The sequence below is a fragment of the Gopherus flavomarginatus genome, assembly GCF_025201925.1.
Source record: "Gopherus flavomarginatus isolate rGopFla2 chromosome 13 unlocalized genomic scaffold, rGopFla2.mat.asm SUPER_13_unloc_1, whole genome shotgun sequence".
In the NCBI taxonomy this organism is placed as follows: domain Eukaryota; kingdom Metazoa; phylum Chordata; order Testudines; family Testudinidae; genus Gopherus; species Gopherus flavomarginatus.
The window spans coordinates 3,322,287-3,335,426 of record NW_026114609.1 but is presented as its reverse complement, the minus strand read 5'-3'; the positions used below and the strand labels follow the sequence as shown (position 1 = coordinate 3,335,426).

The 13,140-nt window shown below is 58.9% G+C and overlaps 1 non-coding gene across 1 annotated transcript; it reads right to left on the bottom strand.

Annotated features, from left to right (window-relative positions):
- Positions 1 to 6,446: 6,446 nt before the first annotated feature.
- On the bottom strand, positions 6,447 to 6,518 carry TRNAQ-CUG (transfer RNA glutamine (anticodon CUG)). Its single transcript has one exon. It is a non-coding gene; the product is annotated as a tRNA-Gln (tRNA).
- Positions 6,519 to 13,140: the final 6,622 nt, after the last annotated feature.

The window sequence follows — 13,140 nt, the reverse complement described above, 5'->3', positions numbered from 1 at the left end:
CCTAAAGTCCTCCCCTGCTCTCCCACTCCCCACACAGACAGTCCCTACTGCATCACATCTCTCCCCCCTTCGAGACTGAACTGAGCGGGGTCACTCTGCCCAGTGACCTGGGGAAGTTCAGGGCCCCCTCTCCGGGACAACGCATCCGCTGTCAGGTTGGCACTTCCCTTCACATGGACCACGTCCATGTCATAGTCCTGCAGGAGCAGGCTCCACCTCAGGAGCTTGGCGTTGGCTCCTTTCATCTGGTGCAGCCAGGTCAGGGGAGAGTGGTCGGTGTACACGGTGAAGTGTCGCCCAAAGAGATATGGCTCTAGCTTCTTAAGGGCCCACACCATGGCCAGGCATTCCTTCTCGATGGCTGCGTAGCTTTGTTCCCGGGGTAGCAGCTTCTTACTCAGGTACACGATGGGGTGTCTCTCCCCCTTTTCATCCTCCTGCATTAACACTGCCCCCAGTCCCGTGTCTGAGGCATCAGTGAACACCATAAAGGGTTTGTCAAAATCTGGGTTTGCCAGAACTGGGCCACTAACCAGAGCCTCCTTCAGCGCCTGGAAAGCCTCCTGGCACTGCTCAGTCCAGATCACCTTGTCTGGCTTCCCCTTTTTGCATAGTTCAGTGATGGGGCCGGCTATGGCACTAAAGTGGGGCACGAACCTTCGATAGTACCCCGCCATCCCAATAAAGGCCTGGACCTGCTTTTTGGTTTGGGGAGCAGGCCAGTCTCTGATCACCTCCACCTTGGCTGGTTCCGGCTTCAGGCAGCCGCTCCCCACCCGATGGCCCAGGTAAGATACTTCAGCCATCCCCACCTTGCACTTCTCAGCCTTTACTGTTAACCCAGCCTTTCGGAGTCGGTCTAGGACTTGTTTAACCTGGGACATGTGGTCCTCCCAGGTCTGGCTGAAGATGCAGATGTCGTCAATATACGCCACGGCAAAACTCTCCATCCCCCGCAGTAGCTGATCCACCAGGCGCTGGAAGGTGGCTGGCGCTCCCTTGAGGCCGAAGGGAAGGGTCAGAAACTCATAGAGCCCCAGAGGGGTGATAAAGGCCGATTTCAGCCTGGCATCTGCGTCCAGCGGCACTTGCCAGTAGCCTTTGGTAAGATCCATAGTGGTGAGGTACCGAGCACCTCCTAGCTTGTCCAGGAGCTCGTCAGGCCTGGGCATAGGGTAGGCATCAGATACGGGGATGGCATTGAGCTTTCGATAGTCCACACAGAACCGGATTGACCCATCCTTCTTGGGGACTAGCACCACTGGCGAGGCCCAAGGGCTGGAAGACGGCTGGATCACCCCCAAAGCCAGCATGTCCCTGACCTCTCTTTCAAGATCCTGGGCAGTTTTACCAGTGACCCGAAAAGGGGAGCATCTTATAGGGGGATGTGACCCAGTCTCCACCCGGTGGACAGTCAAATTAGTGCGTCCAGGCTGGTTGGAAAACAGCTGTCGGTACAAATGCAGCACCCCTCTGATCTCAGCGTGCTGGCCCGGGGTCAGTTGCTCAGAGAGGGGAATCGTCTCCAGGGGGGAACCAGCTTTTGTCCCAGGGAATAGATCCACTAAGGGGTCATCTCCCTGCCCCTCCCAATGTCTACACACGGCCAACACCACATTCCCCCTGTCATAGTATGGTTTCATCATGTTCACATGGTACACCCGACGGTGATGTGCCCGGTTTGACAGCTCCACCACATAGTTTACCTCATTCAGTTGCTTGATAACCTTGAAGGGCCCTTCCCAGGCAGCCTGGAGTTTGTTTCTCCTCACGGGGATAAGAACCATCACCTGATCCCCGGTGGCGAAGGTACGGGCTCGTGCTGTGCGGTCATACCAGACCTTCTGCCTCCTCTGGGCTCGGGCCAGATTCTCCCTGGCCAGGCCCATGAGCTCGGCCAGTCTTTCCCGGAAAGTCAGGACATACTCCACCACTGACTCTCCCTCGGGAGCGGCCTTCCCCTCCCATTCGTCCCTCATCAGGTCTAGGGGCCCCCTCACCCGCCTTCCATACAACAGTTTGAAAGGTGAAAACCCGGTAGATTCCTGGGGTACCTCCCTGTACGCAAACAGCAGGTGAGGTAAGTACTTGTCCCAATCTTGCGGATGCTGGTTCATAAATGTTTTTAGCATCATCTTCAGCGTCCCGTTGAACCTTTCTACCAGCCCGTTGGACTGGGGGTGATACGCTGAGGCCCAGTTGTGCTGGACCCCACATTTCTGCCATAAGGACCGGAGCAGGGCCGACATGAAGTTGGACCCCTGGTCCGTTAAGACCTCCTTGGGGAACCCCACCCGGCTGAAAATTGTCAGCAGCGCATCTGCCACTGTGTCTGCTTCGATAGAGGACAAGGCCACCGCCTCGGGGTAGTGAGTGGCAAAATCCACCACCACCAGGATGTATTTCTTCCCTGACCGGGTCGTCTTGCTGAGAGGTCCCACTATGTCCATGGCCACCTTCTGGAAAGGTTCTTCTATGATGGGTAAAGGCCTCAAAGCCGCTTTCCCCTTGTCCCGGGCCTTCCCCACCCTCTGGCAGGGGTCACAGGATTGGCAGTACTGTCGGACATGGGTAAAGACCCCAGGCCAGTAAAAGTTCTGTAGCAGCCTCTGCCTGGTGCGCCGGATTCCCTGGTGCCCTGCGAGAGGGATGTCATGGGCCAGGTACAACAGCTTGTGACGGAACTTCTGGGGAACCACCAGCTGCCTCCTGATCCCCCATGACTCTACTTCCCCTGGGGGAGCCCATTCTTGGTACAGGAACCCCTTCTCCCACAGGAACCTCTCCTTGCAACCTCTCCTCATGGTCTGTACCGCACTAAGGTCAGCCCGGTCCCTGTGCTTCCGCAAGGAGGGATCTTTCTGCAACTCGGCCTGGAACTCAGCAGCTGGGACAGGAATGGGGACCGGCTCTCTCTTGCTGGCTGGGTCTGAGGCCGCAGCCTCTCTGCACCGTGCCCCTGGGCGTTCCCTGCTCCCTGAGTTAGGGTCCTGCACCTCAGGTCGAGTACCTTCCCCGTTGCCGGGGAGCAGTGCCATTTGCCGACTCTGACTACGAGTCACGACCAGGGCACTCTGGGTGTTACTAGGCCAGTCCTCAAGGTCCCCTCCCATTAACACGTCAGTGGGCAAATATTGGTGTACCCCCACATCCTTGGGGCCCTCCTTGGCCCCCCATTTCAGGTGTACCCTTGCCACGGGTACCTTGAATGGGGTCCCGCCCACGCCCATCAGGGTCAGGTAGGTGTCGGGCACCATCCGATCTGAGGCCACCACGTCGGGCCGGGCCAGCGTCACCTCTGCGCCCGTGTCCCAGTACCCAGTGACCTTCCTCCCATCCACTTCCAGGGAAACAATGCACTCTTTCCGGAGGGGCAGCCCCGCGCCCACCCGGTAAACCAAAAACCCGGAACCGGGAGCATCCACAGGTGGTATGTTGCCAACCCCCCTTTCCTGGGAATGTAGCCCCTCCTCCGATTGGGTTTTTACCCAGTCCACCCTCTGCGGGTTGGGTCTGCTTGGTCTGTCCCTGAGCTTGGCGCACTGGGCCCGTATGTGACCTCGTTGGCCACAGCAATAGCAGCCCATATCTCGTGGGTCCCCTTGAGTGGGTCGGAGGGACCTGCCGCTGGATGTTCCCCTTTTGGGGGGGTTCTCCATAGGCCCCCTTTGGGAGGTCCCATGATGACTCTCTCTCTGCGTTGAGGCAGGCCTGCTCCTTCGAGACTCCTCCCTGCCATCCCCTGCCCGACTGTCCACAAATTGGTCGGCCAGCTGGCCTGCATGCTGCGGGTTCTCCGGCTTCTGGTCCATCAACCACAGCCTCAGGTCGGACGGGCACTGCTCGTACAGGTGCTCCAGTATGAATAGGTCAAGCAGGTCCTCTTTAGTTTGGGCCCCAGCTGTCCACTTGCGAGCATACCCCTGTGCCCGGTTGACCAGTTGTAGGTATGTGACCTCACGGGTTTTACGCTGGCTCCGGAACTTTTTCCGGTACATCTCAGGAGTCAGCCCAAACTCGCGGAGCAGGGCCTGTTTGAACAGTTCGTAGTCCCCTGCCTCCGCCCCTTTCAGTCGGCTGTACACCTCCACGGCCGTGGAGTCCAGTAAGGGGGTGAGAACTGCGATCCTGTCTGCAGGGTCAACCCGGTGCAGCTCGCAGGCATTCTCAAAGGCCGTCAAGAAGGTATCTATGTCCTCCCCCTCCTTACGCCGGGGCAGCAAGTGCTTATCAAAGCTCTTTGTAGGCTTGGGTCCCCCCTCACTCACCGCAGCCGGGGCCTCACTTCTCCTCAGCCGGGCCAGGTCCAGCTCATGTTTACGCTGTTTCTCCTTCTCCTCCCACTCACGCTGGCGCTGGTTCTCCTCATGTTCACGCTGTTTCGCCTTCTCCTCCAGCTCTCGCCTCTTTAACTCGAGCTCCTCCCGTCTCAGCTCCCTTTCATATTCCAGCCGCATCCGCTCCACGGATGCTGAGCGTTGCCGGGAGGATCCCCTGCTGGGGGGTGGGCTTCGCCGGGCGGATCCCCTGCTGGCCGGGGGTGTCACGGTGCCCTCGGTATACACTGGGCTCCTCCCCACCCTTCCTCTACGCCTAGGAAGGGGGGGTCTCGGGAAGCCCTCGTCTGCCGGCTGACCACTCCCAGCAGGGACAGACACTGGTGCCTGCGCTGCATCTGCCCGGCTGCTTCCCTCAGAGACAGGGCTCCGTTCATTCATGCGGTCTCCCTGCTCCAGCTGGGCAATCAGCTGGTCCTTGCTGAGCCTCCCTGGGTGCAGCCCCCTCTGCTTACACAGCTCCAAGCCCAAACTCCAACTGATTCCCTCCTGCCGCTCCCTTCCTTTGTTCCCCTTCCTGGGCAAAGGTGTTGACCTTTCCCCTCCCTTACCTAGCTCAGGTTACAGGCCCTGGCATCGTCCAACCCCTAAAGTCCTCCCCTGCTCTCCCACTCCCCACACAGACAGTCCCTACTGCATCACAGCTGTGCACCCCCTTCCCCGAATTTCCCCAACACCCCCTCCCTCGGTGGACAGGTAGTTACATGCAGCGCTGCCAATGTTGGTTCCATTGGTTGCAAATTTGAATGGAAATTGAAACGTTAAAAGCAGATATAACGTATGAAAACTACTTGTACCTGAGAAAGTAAAATAGGTTTGGAAAGTCTGGACAAAGCCGGGTTTCCTCACCCAGCTGTTGTGTTTGCTGACAATGTTGGTGCATTGGCTTCAGCAGTGTTGTCCAACCTTAGAATTTCAAATGATGATTTGTAAGCGAGGTGTGAATGAGCTCCCCCCTGACAGATACTGATGACCAGGGTTGGGAGGAGGCTTTGGGACCAGACTGTATTTAAATGAACTCACCTACTCTGCCGATGTATCCAGCGGACAGAGCTGGGCTGCCTCTGCTCTAGGTGCCTGGAGGAGGGAAGGTATGTGGGGCTCCAGCCTGGGACTCTTCCTCCCTCCTGCCAAAGCCTGACTATTAATCCCAGTCCTGGCACTCCTTTCTTCTCCATGTGGGCCAGAGGAAAAGTGTGGTAGGAAGCACAAGGGCCAAGCTTGTGAACAGCAGGTGCAGCAGCAAGAATCGCAGCTATCAGGGTAGCAAGTTCTAGAGCCCTAACCCATTGTGGCCACCCCAGCCAAAGACCTGGCTCTAGGAGGTGTGAGTCACCCAGCAGGAGGGGAAAGATTCACTCGTACAAAGCTGGAGACAGGGAAGTTGAGCTCTGGGGCTTTACCACAAACATGGGTGGCAAGTTTGTAGAAATTTTGGTGGTGCCCAGAACCCACCCCCCAACTACACCCCCCAAACTCCTCCCCCACCTGCCTAAGGCTCTGGGAGGGGGTTTGGGGGGGACATCTGGGGTGCAGATCCTGGGCTGGGGATTAGGGTGCAGGAGGGGTGCAGGGTGCAGGCTTTGGGATGGAGTTTGAGTGCTCGGTGCAGGCTCCAGGCTGGGGCAGGGGGTGGGGTTGTAGGAAGGGATGAGAGGTGCAGGCTCTGGGAGGGAGTGCAGGGCTGAGGATGAGGGATTCATGATGCAGGAAGGGGCTCAGGGCTGGGGCTGAGAGATGAAGTGTTCATGGCTAGGGCAGAGGGTTGGGGTGTGGTGTGAGGCTGAAGATGGGGGGTTCATACTGCAGGGGGGCTCAGGGCAGCCTGCCTTGCAATTAGTGGAGGGCAGGCACTAGGACCCTGGGGCAGCAGACAGCAGTTCTGCCCAAATACCTCTACTCCAGCAGCAGGAGCAGGCAGGCCCATGCTGCTTTTTGTCAGGCAGGGACACAGCACAGCAGGGGGAGGGGTGCCAGGCAGGGGCCAGGGCCAGGGGAAGAGACCCAGCTCCAAATATTGCTGGAGCAGGGCCCCCAGCCCTGAATATTCCTGCAGCCCGAGCACCACAAATGTATATAACCTGCCGCCTATGACCACAAGCCAACACAAGGTCCCACTGAGATTTGAACTCAGATTACAGGATTCAGAGTCCTGAGTGCTGCCCATTACACCATGGGACCAGCTTGTGCTGCTTTCTCTGCACATCGGTGACCCTCATGGGGCTGGCTTGTGTAAGGGGGCTCTTGGCCCTTTACTAAAACTTAGTGTGTTTGTGTGTGGGGGAGGTTGATTGGCTAGTTCCCAGCACCAATAGAAGGGGGAAGGATCAATGGGAAATCAGGACCCTGAGACTGACAGTCCCCAGGGACAATGGGGAGAAGCCAAAGCTCCAAGTTAGCTGCGCTGACAGGCCAGGCAGTGTGATGAGGGAGTCACCAGGCCAGGGGGTCCCATCCTCCATGTGAGCTGAAACTGCCTGGGCGAGAGTGGGACAGAGCTAAGGAGAGAGCAGGAGCCCGAGAAGAGCCAGGGAGCAGAGCTGTGCAGGTGTAGTGCCAGAAACTGCTACATGTAGGAATTTGCAACCTGTAGCAGTTACTGATACCTGAAGTTGTTCTTATTTGCTGACTTGTCCTGATTGGCTAAAACTTGACAGTGGTTTCTCTAGCAAAGGCCAGTCCCTGGCCCCTTGGTGCAGACTTCCTCCTTCGTATCAGGCTAGGGTGGCCAGATGTCAAAGATGAAATATCGGGACGTGGGGTGCGGAGCAAAAAAAAAGGCAGAGGGCCCCCCTGCCGCCAAGCGGAAGTGGCACAACCCCATCTCCAACCAACTCTTGGTTCCAACCCCCGCTACATCCCCAGCTCCCCCATCCCCTCACTCCTGGGCCCAGTCTGGGCTCCGAGCTCTGCAGCCGAGCCATGATCTGGGCCCCTCCTGCAGCTCCCGGGCAGGGGGTGAATCAGGCAGCTCCTGGCAGGAGCGTGTCCGCCCCACGTGTGTCTCCGCCCCCCGCCCACCTGGGCCCTGCCTGCTCCGTGCTGCCCCCAGCCCCAGTGCGCTGCCCCGCAGGCTGCAGGGCTGGAGCAGCTTCTGCGCTGCGCTCCCGGCCATGGCCATGACCCGTGTGCAAACCTGCGGGGGAGGGGCGCTGCCTTCCCTCTCCAGGTCTGCAAGGGGAATGTGAAGCGGCCGTTCCTGCGGGGGAGGGGCGCTGGGTTCCCTCCCCAGCTATGCCAGGGGACTGGGGAGCGGCCGTTCCTGGGTGGGCGGGGCGCTGGGGGCCCTCCCCAGCTATGCCAGGGGACTGGGGACTGGCCGTTCCAGTGGGGGTGGGGTGCTGGCTTTCCTCCCCAGCTCATCAGGCGACTGGGGAGCGGCCGTTCCAGCGGGGGCGGGGCACTGGGTTCCTCTCCCAGCTCTGAGAGGGGACTGGGACGCAGTCTTTCCTGCTGGGGCGGGGCACTGGCTTCCCTCCCCAGCTCTGGGAGGGTTGTGGGAAGAGGCGATTCGAGTGGGGGCAGGGCACTTGCTTCCCTCCTCAGCTCTGGAAGGTGCCTGGGGAGTAGCGGTCCGAGCGGGGTTGGGCCGTTGCCTTCCCTCCCCAGCTCTGGAAGGTGCCTGGGGAGTAGCGGTCCGAGCGGGGTTGGGGCGTTGCCTTCCCTCCCCAGCTGTGGGAGGGGCCTGGGGAGTGGCGGTTTGAGTGGGGGCAGGCAGCGAGCTCCTTGCTTTAGTCACAGCCTCAGAGCCAGCGTGAGCCCCCTCTCCGGTGTGCAGGGGGGCAGGGAGCATCTCTCCCTCCCACTCAGCCCCAGGGGCTGGTTACAGGTAGGCAGGTACCCTGAGCCCAGCAGCCCCTCCCCCCTGCCAGCCACGTCATTTGCATTTTCACAGACCATTTCCGTCTTACCCAATTGGTTCCCTGGATTTGAATTCAAATCCTCGGCCGTTACAGGAGCAGGGCCTGGATCCTGTCCCAAAGAGACACAGTCACCTCCCAACAGGGCCTCCCAGCCAATATCCTGGAGAACCTCAGCAACCAGCCAGCCAGACCCCTCCTGGGTCTGCACAAGGATCCAGGCCATATGCAGGACGGGGGGCTTCACCATGGGGACCTTCACCCAGGTCCCACAGCCCCTCAGCATCTGCGGCTGCACCACCACAGTTCTCTCTGTCCCAGGGTCTTGCCACCCCATGCGTGTTTCCCCATTGACCCTTGGGCAGCCCCCTATGTCTCTCTGCTCCACCATCCCCAGTCCATGCTGCTGCTGCTTCTCCTGCAGCTTTTCCTCAGGCTCTTGCTCTCTCTCACTATCCTCTCGCATTCTCAGGCTCTGCTCCCATCCCATATGTCTTCGATCCCCTGATGGGGAACCTGATCGTGATAACCATCATCTGGTTGGAGACCAGACTCTCGGGGATGTCTGGCTGCTGCTCCAGCTGCTCCCAGATCCTTTTGTAGCCCCATCTGGGTCAGGAATCTGCTCCTCAGACATGTCCTTCTCCTCCCACTCATGATTAACTGTGCCTTGGTGAACTTCCCTGTGCGTAACCCTCTTTGTGTACAGGATCACAATGTCCTTCTCAAGGAGGTGGTGATAGGCCATCACTTCACCGTTCCCAAGTTGCTCTGGACTCACACGCCTGTGTGCTCTTGGCTCCCCCATGGTTTCCAGGAAGAACCCCTGGTGTGCCAGCCCTTCTCGTGGTCACCACCTCTTTGCCAGGGTCGAGCTGCAGACTCCTCCGCCCCTGGGACTGCTCCTGCCATGCCGAGGGGAACCCTGCTACTGCAAAAATCCTCTCTCCCAGGGTCGAGCGGCAAGATCCTCCGCCACTGAGACTGCTTGCTGCAGTGCTCAGGGGGACCCTCTTACTCCAACAGTCCTTCTCGCTGGTCACACACTCCCAGAGGTTAACCGCTCCCTGAAACCGTCCCTCTCGGAGCCTTCAGCACGCCTGGTTCTCATTATTCCTCCTTTGTTTTACTGCTCCCCAGTCACTTACTGCAAGCAGCGCCATTCACAGGGTGCAGTACATCCCACCTCTGCCACCAGTTGTCACGGAGACCCTGGGCGATGCCCTGGAACTGCTCCCCACAAAACCAGTCAGGACTTTGAGGAGCCTCCTCTCCCTTGGAGCAGAAGTTTTTAGGGCAAGAAGCTCACACATCTTCACATCCTGGGTCTCTCCTTGGAGCATTCAGCATCCTCTGACCCTCCGTGCGCTTCCCACAGCGAGTCTGCCCAGGCAGGGTCCATTCTGGGGGGGTATCAAGGTTTTTTCCCCACTTTGAACTTTAGCGTCCAAGAAGTGGGGACCTGCATGATCACTTTTAATCTTTATTACCAGCTTAAATTTGGTACGCTGCCACCAGCCAAAATATGGTGTTTGGCACACTTCCTGTTCCCCCTAAACCTTCCCTGGGGAACCCAAGACCCAAACCCCTTGGATCTGAACACAAGGAGAAATTAGCCTTCCCTCCCCTCTTTTTCCCCCCAGACTTTCCCCTCCCTGGGTTACCCTGAGAGGCTACACTGATCCAAACTCCTTGGATCTTAAAACAAAGAGGAATTAACCTCCCCTCCCCGTCCTTTACCCCCCACCAATCTCTGGTGCGTTCAGACCCAATCCCCTTGGGTCTTAAAACAAGGAAAAAAATCAATCAGGTTCTTAAAATAGAAAGTTTTAAATTAAAGAAAGAAAAGGTAAAAATTATCTCTGTAAAATCAGGATGGAAAATGTTTTACAGGGTATTCAGATTTATATAGCCTACAGGGACCTCCCTGCCTCGCTTACCCTGAGATTCAAAGTTACAGCAAACAGAGGTAAAAATCCTTCCAGCAAAAGACACATTTACAAGTAAAGAAAACAAACATAAGATTGATCCACGTTTCCTGGCTATACTTACTACTTTGAAACATGAAAGACTGATTCAGAAAGATTGGAGAAAACCCTGTTGCACGTCTGGTCCCTCTTAGCCCCAAGAGCGAACAAAGAACAAAACAAACAGCACAACAAAGACTTCCCTGAACCAAGATTTGAAAGTATCTTGTCCCCAGATTGGTCGTCTGGTCAGGTGTCAGCCAGGTTCACTGAGCTTCTTAACCCTTTACAGGTAAAAGAGACATTAACCCTTAACCATCTGTTTATGACAGGAGGGAAGCCAGCGTCCCCGTCCCCCCCCCCCCCGCTGGAACCACCACTCCCCAGGCCCTTCCCAGAGTTGGGAACGGAAGTCCGCGCCCTGCCCCCGCTGGAACTGCCCCTCCCCTGTATCCTCCCAGAGTTGGGTCTGGAACCCAGCGCCCCTCCCCCTCTCGAACGGCCACTCCCCTGTCCCCTCCCGGAGCTGGTGAGGGAACACACCACCCCACCCCCGCTGGAACGGCCACTCCCGAGTCCCCTGACACAGCTAAGGAGGGAAGGCAGCGCCCCACCCCCGCAGGAACGGCCGCTACCTAGTACCCTCGCAGAGCTGGGGAGGGAACCCAGAGCCCAGACTCCACAGGAAAGGCCGCTCCCCAGTCCCCTGGCAGAGCTGGGGAGGGAAGGCAGCGCCCCGCCCCCGCAGTAACGGCCATGCCGCAGTCCCCTGGCAGAGCTGGGGAGGGTAGACAGCGCCCTGCCCCCGGAGGAACGGCCGCTACCCAGTGGCTTTGCAGAGCTGGGGAGGGAACCCAGCAGCCTCCCCCGCAGGAATGGCCACAACCCAGTCCGGTGGCAGAGCTGGGGAGGGAACACAGTGCCCCGCCCCCGCAGGAACGGATGCTCCCCAGTGGCCTCACAGAGCTGAGGAGAGAGGGCAGCGCCCCGCTTCCTCTGGAACGGCCGTTCCCATGTACCCTCACAGAGCTGGGGAGGGAAACCAGCGCTCCGACCCCGCAGGAAAGACTGCTCTTCAGTCCCCTGTCAGAGCTGGGGAGGGAAGGCAGCACCCTGCCCCCGCCGAACGGTCGCTCTCCATTCCTCTCCCATAGCTGGGGCGGGAAGGCAGCGGCTTGTCCCTGCTTCAACGGCCGCTCCCCAGTCCACTCGCAGAGCTGGGGAGGGAACCTAGCGCCCTGCCCCTGCAGGAACACTGCTCCCCATTCCCCTCGCAGAGCTGGTGAAGGAAGGCAGCACCCCGTTGCCACTGGAACGGCCGCTCTATAGTCCCCTCGCAGAGCTGGGGAGGGAAGGCAGCGCCTCGCCCCGGCAGAAACGGCCGCTCCCAGTCCCCTCGCAGAGCTGGGAAGGGAACCCTGTGCCCCGCAACCGCAGGAACGGCTGCTTATCAGTCCCCTGGTAGAGCTGGGGAGGGAAGGCAACGCCCTGCCCCCGCAGGAACAACTGCTACCCAGTCTCCTCACAGAGCTGGGAGGGGAACCCAGTCCCCCTCCCGCTCAGGAACGGCCGCTACCCATTCCCCTTGCAGAGATGGGGAGGATAGACAGTGCCATGCCCCCGTAGGAACGGACTCTTCCCAGTCCCCTTGCAGAGCTGAGAAGGGAACCCAGTGCCCCATCCCCACAGGAAAGACAACGTCCAAGTCCCCTCGCAGACCTGGGGAGGGAACACAGCACCCCGACCCCACAGGAACGGTCACTCTCCAGTCCCCTGGCAGAGCTGGGGAGGGAGGGCAGCGCCCCGCCCCCACAGGAAAAACAACATCCAAGTCCCCTTGCAGAGCTGGAAGGGGAACTCAGTGCCCCGCCCCCGCTGGATCGGCCGCTCCCCACTTGCCTCGCAGAGCTGGGGAAGGAAGAAAGCACCCCACCCCTGCAGGAACGGCCGCTCCCCAGTCCCCTCACAGAGCTGGGGAGGGAACCCAGTGCCCGGCCCCGGCAGGAACAGCTGCTCTCCAGTCCCCTAGCAGAGTCGGAGAGGGAAGGCAGCGCCCTGCCCCAGCAGGAAAGACCACTTTGTGGTCCCCTCGCAGACCTGGGGAGGGAAGGCAGCGCCCCACCCCCGCAGATACAGCCACTCCAAAGTCCCCTCCCAGAGCTGGGGAAGGAAGGCAGCGCCCCGCCCCCGCAGGAACGGCCACTCCCCATTCCCCTCGCAGACCTGGGAAGGGAACCCAGTGCCCCACCCCCACAGAAACAGCCGCTCCCCATTCCCCTCGCAGAGCTGGAGAGGGAAGGCAGCGCCCCACCCCCGCAGGAACGGCCGCTCCCCAGTGTTGGTGTCACTAGGCATAAATCTAAGCCTTAGTGAACCAAAGCTCCTCCATGTTGAACTCTACTTGATCTAGAAAGCTAGCAGCTGTGAAATGAAATGTGTAACAGTAAGTTATCACTTGCAGCACAGCTAAAACCGGTCTAAAGCAGTAGTGATAAGGCCTGTGCACCTTTAGCAGAAGGACAAGGTAACTTGCAGAAGGAAAACTTACTAACAAGCTGCCGCGGACAAGATTACTTAATGCACCTGCGCTTACCTAATTGCTACAGGGGAGAAAGGAGGAGGAGGAGGGTGGGGGAAGAAAGAAGAAAGAGAAAAAAAAACTTATAAAAAGGGAAAAGCTGCTTGTGTAGTGGTGCACGATTTGAGGCGTTCATCTCCTTGCACCGCTTTGAGATCCCAATAAACTTTGCTTGCTTCTCCACCCTGGTGTGTGTTCATTGGCGCTTCACACTCTGGGCAACAAACCACTGTTGCTTGCCTCGGGCACCTTCTGTGTCGGCAACAGAAGTCATCGCCCCGACCCCCGCTGGAACAGTCGCTCCCCAGTCCCCCCACAGAGCTGGAGAGGGAATCCAGTGCCCGGCCCCCGCAGGAACAGCTGCTCTCCAGTCCCCTAGCAGAGTCGGAGAGGGAAGG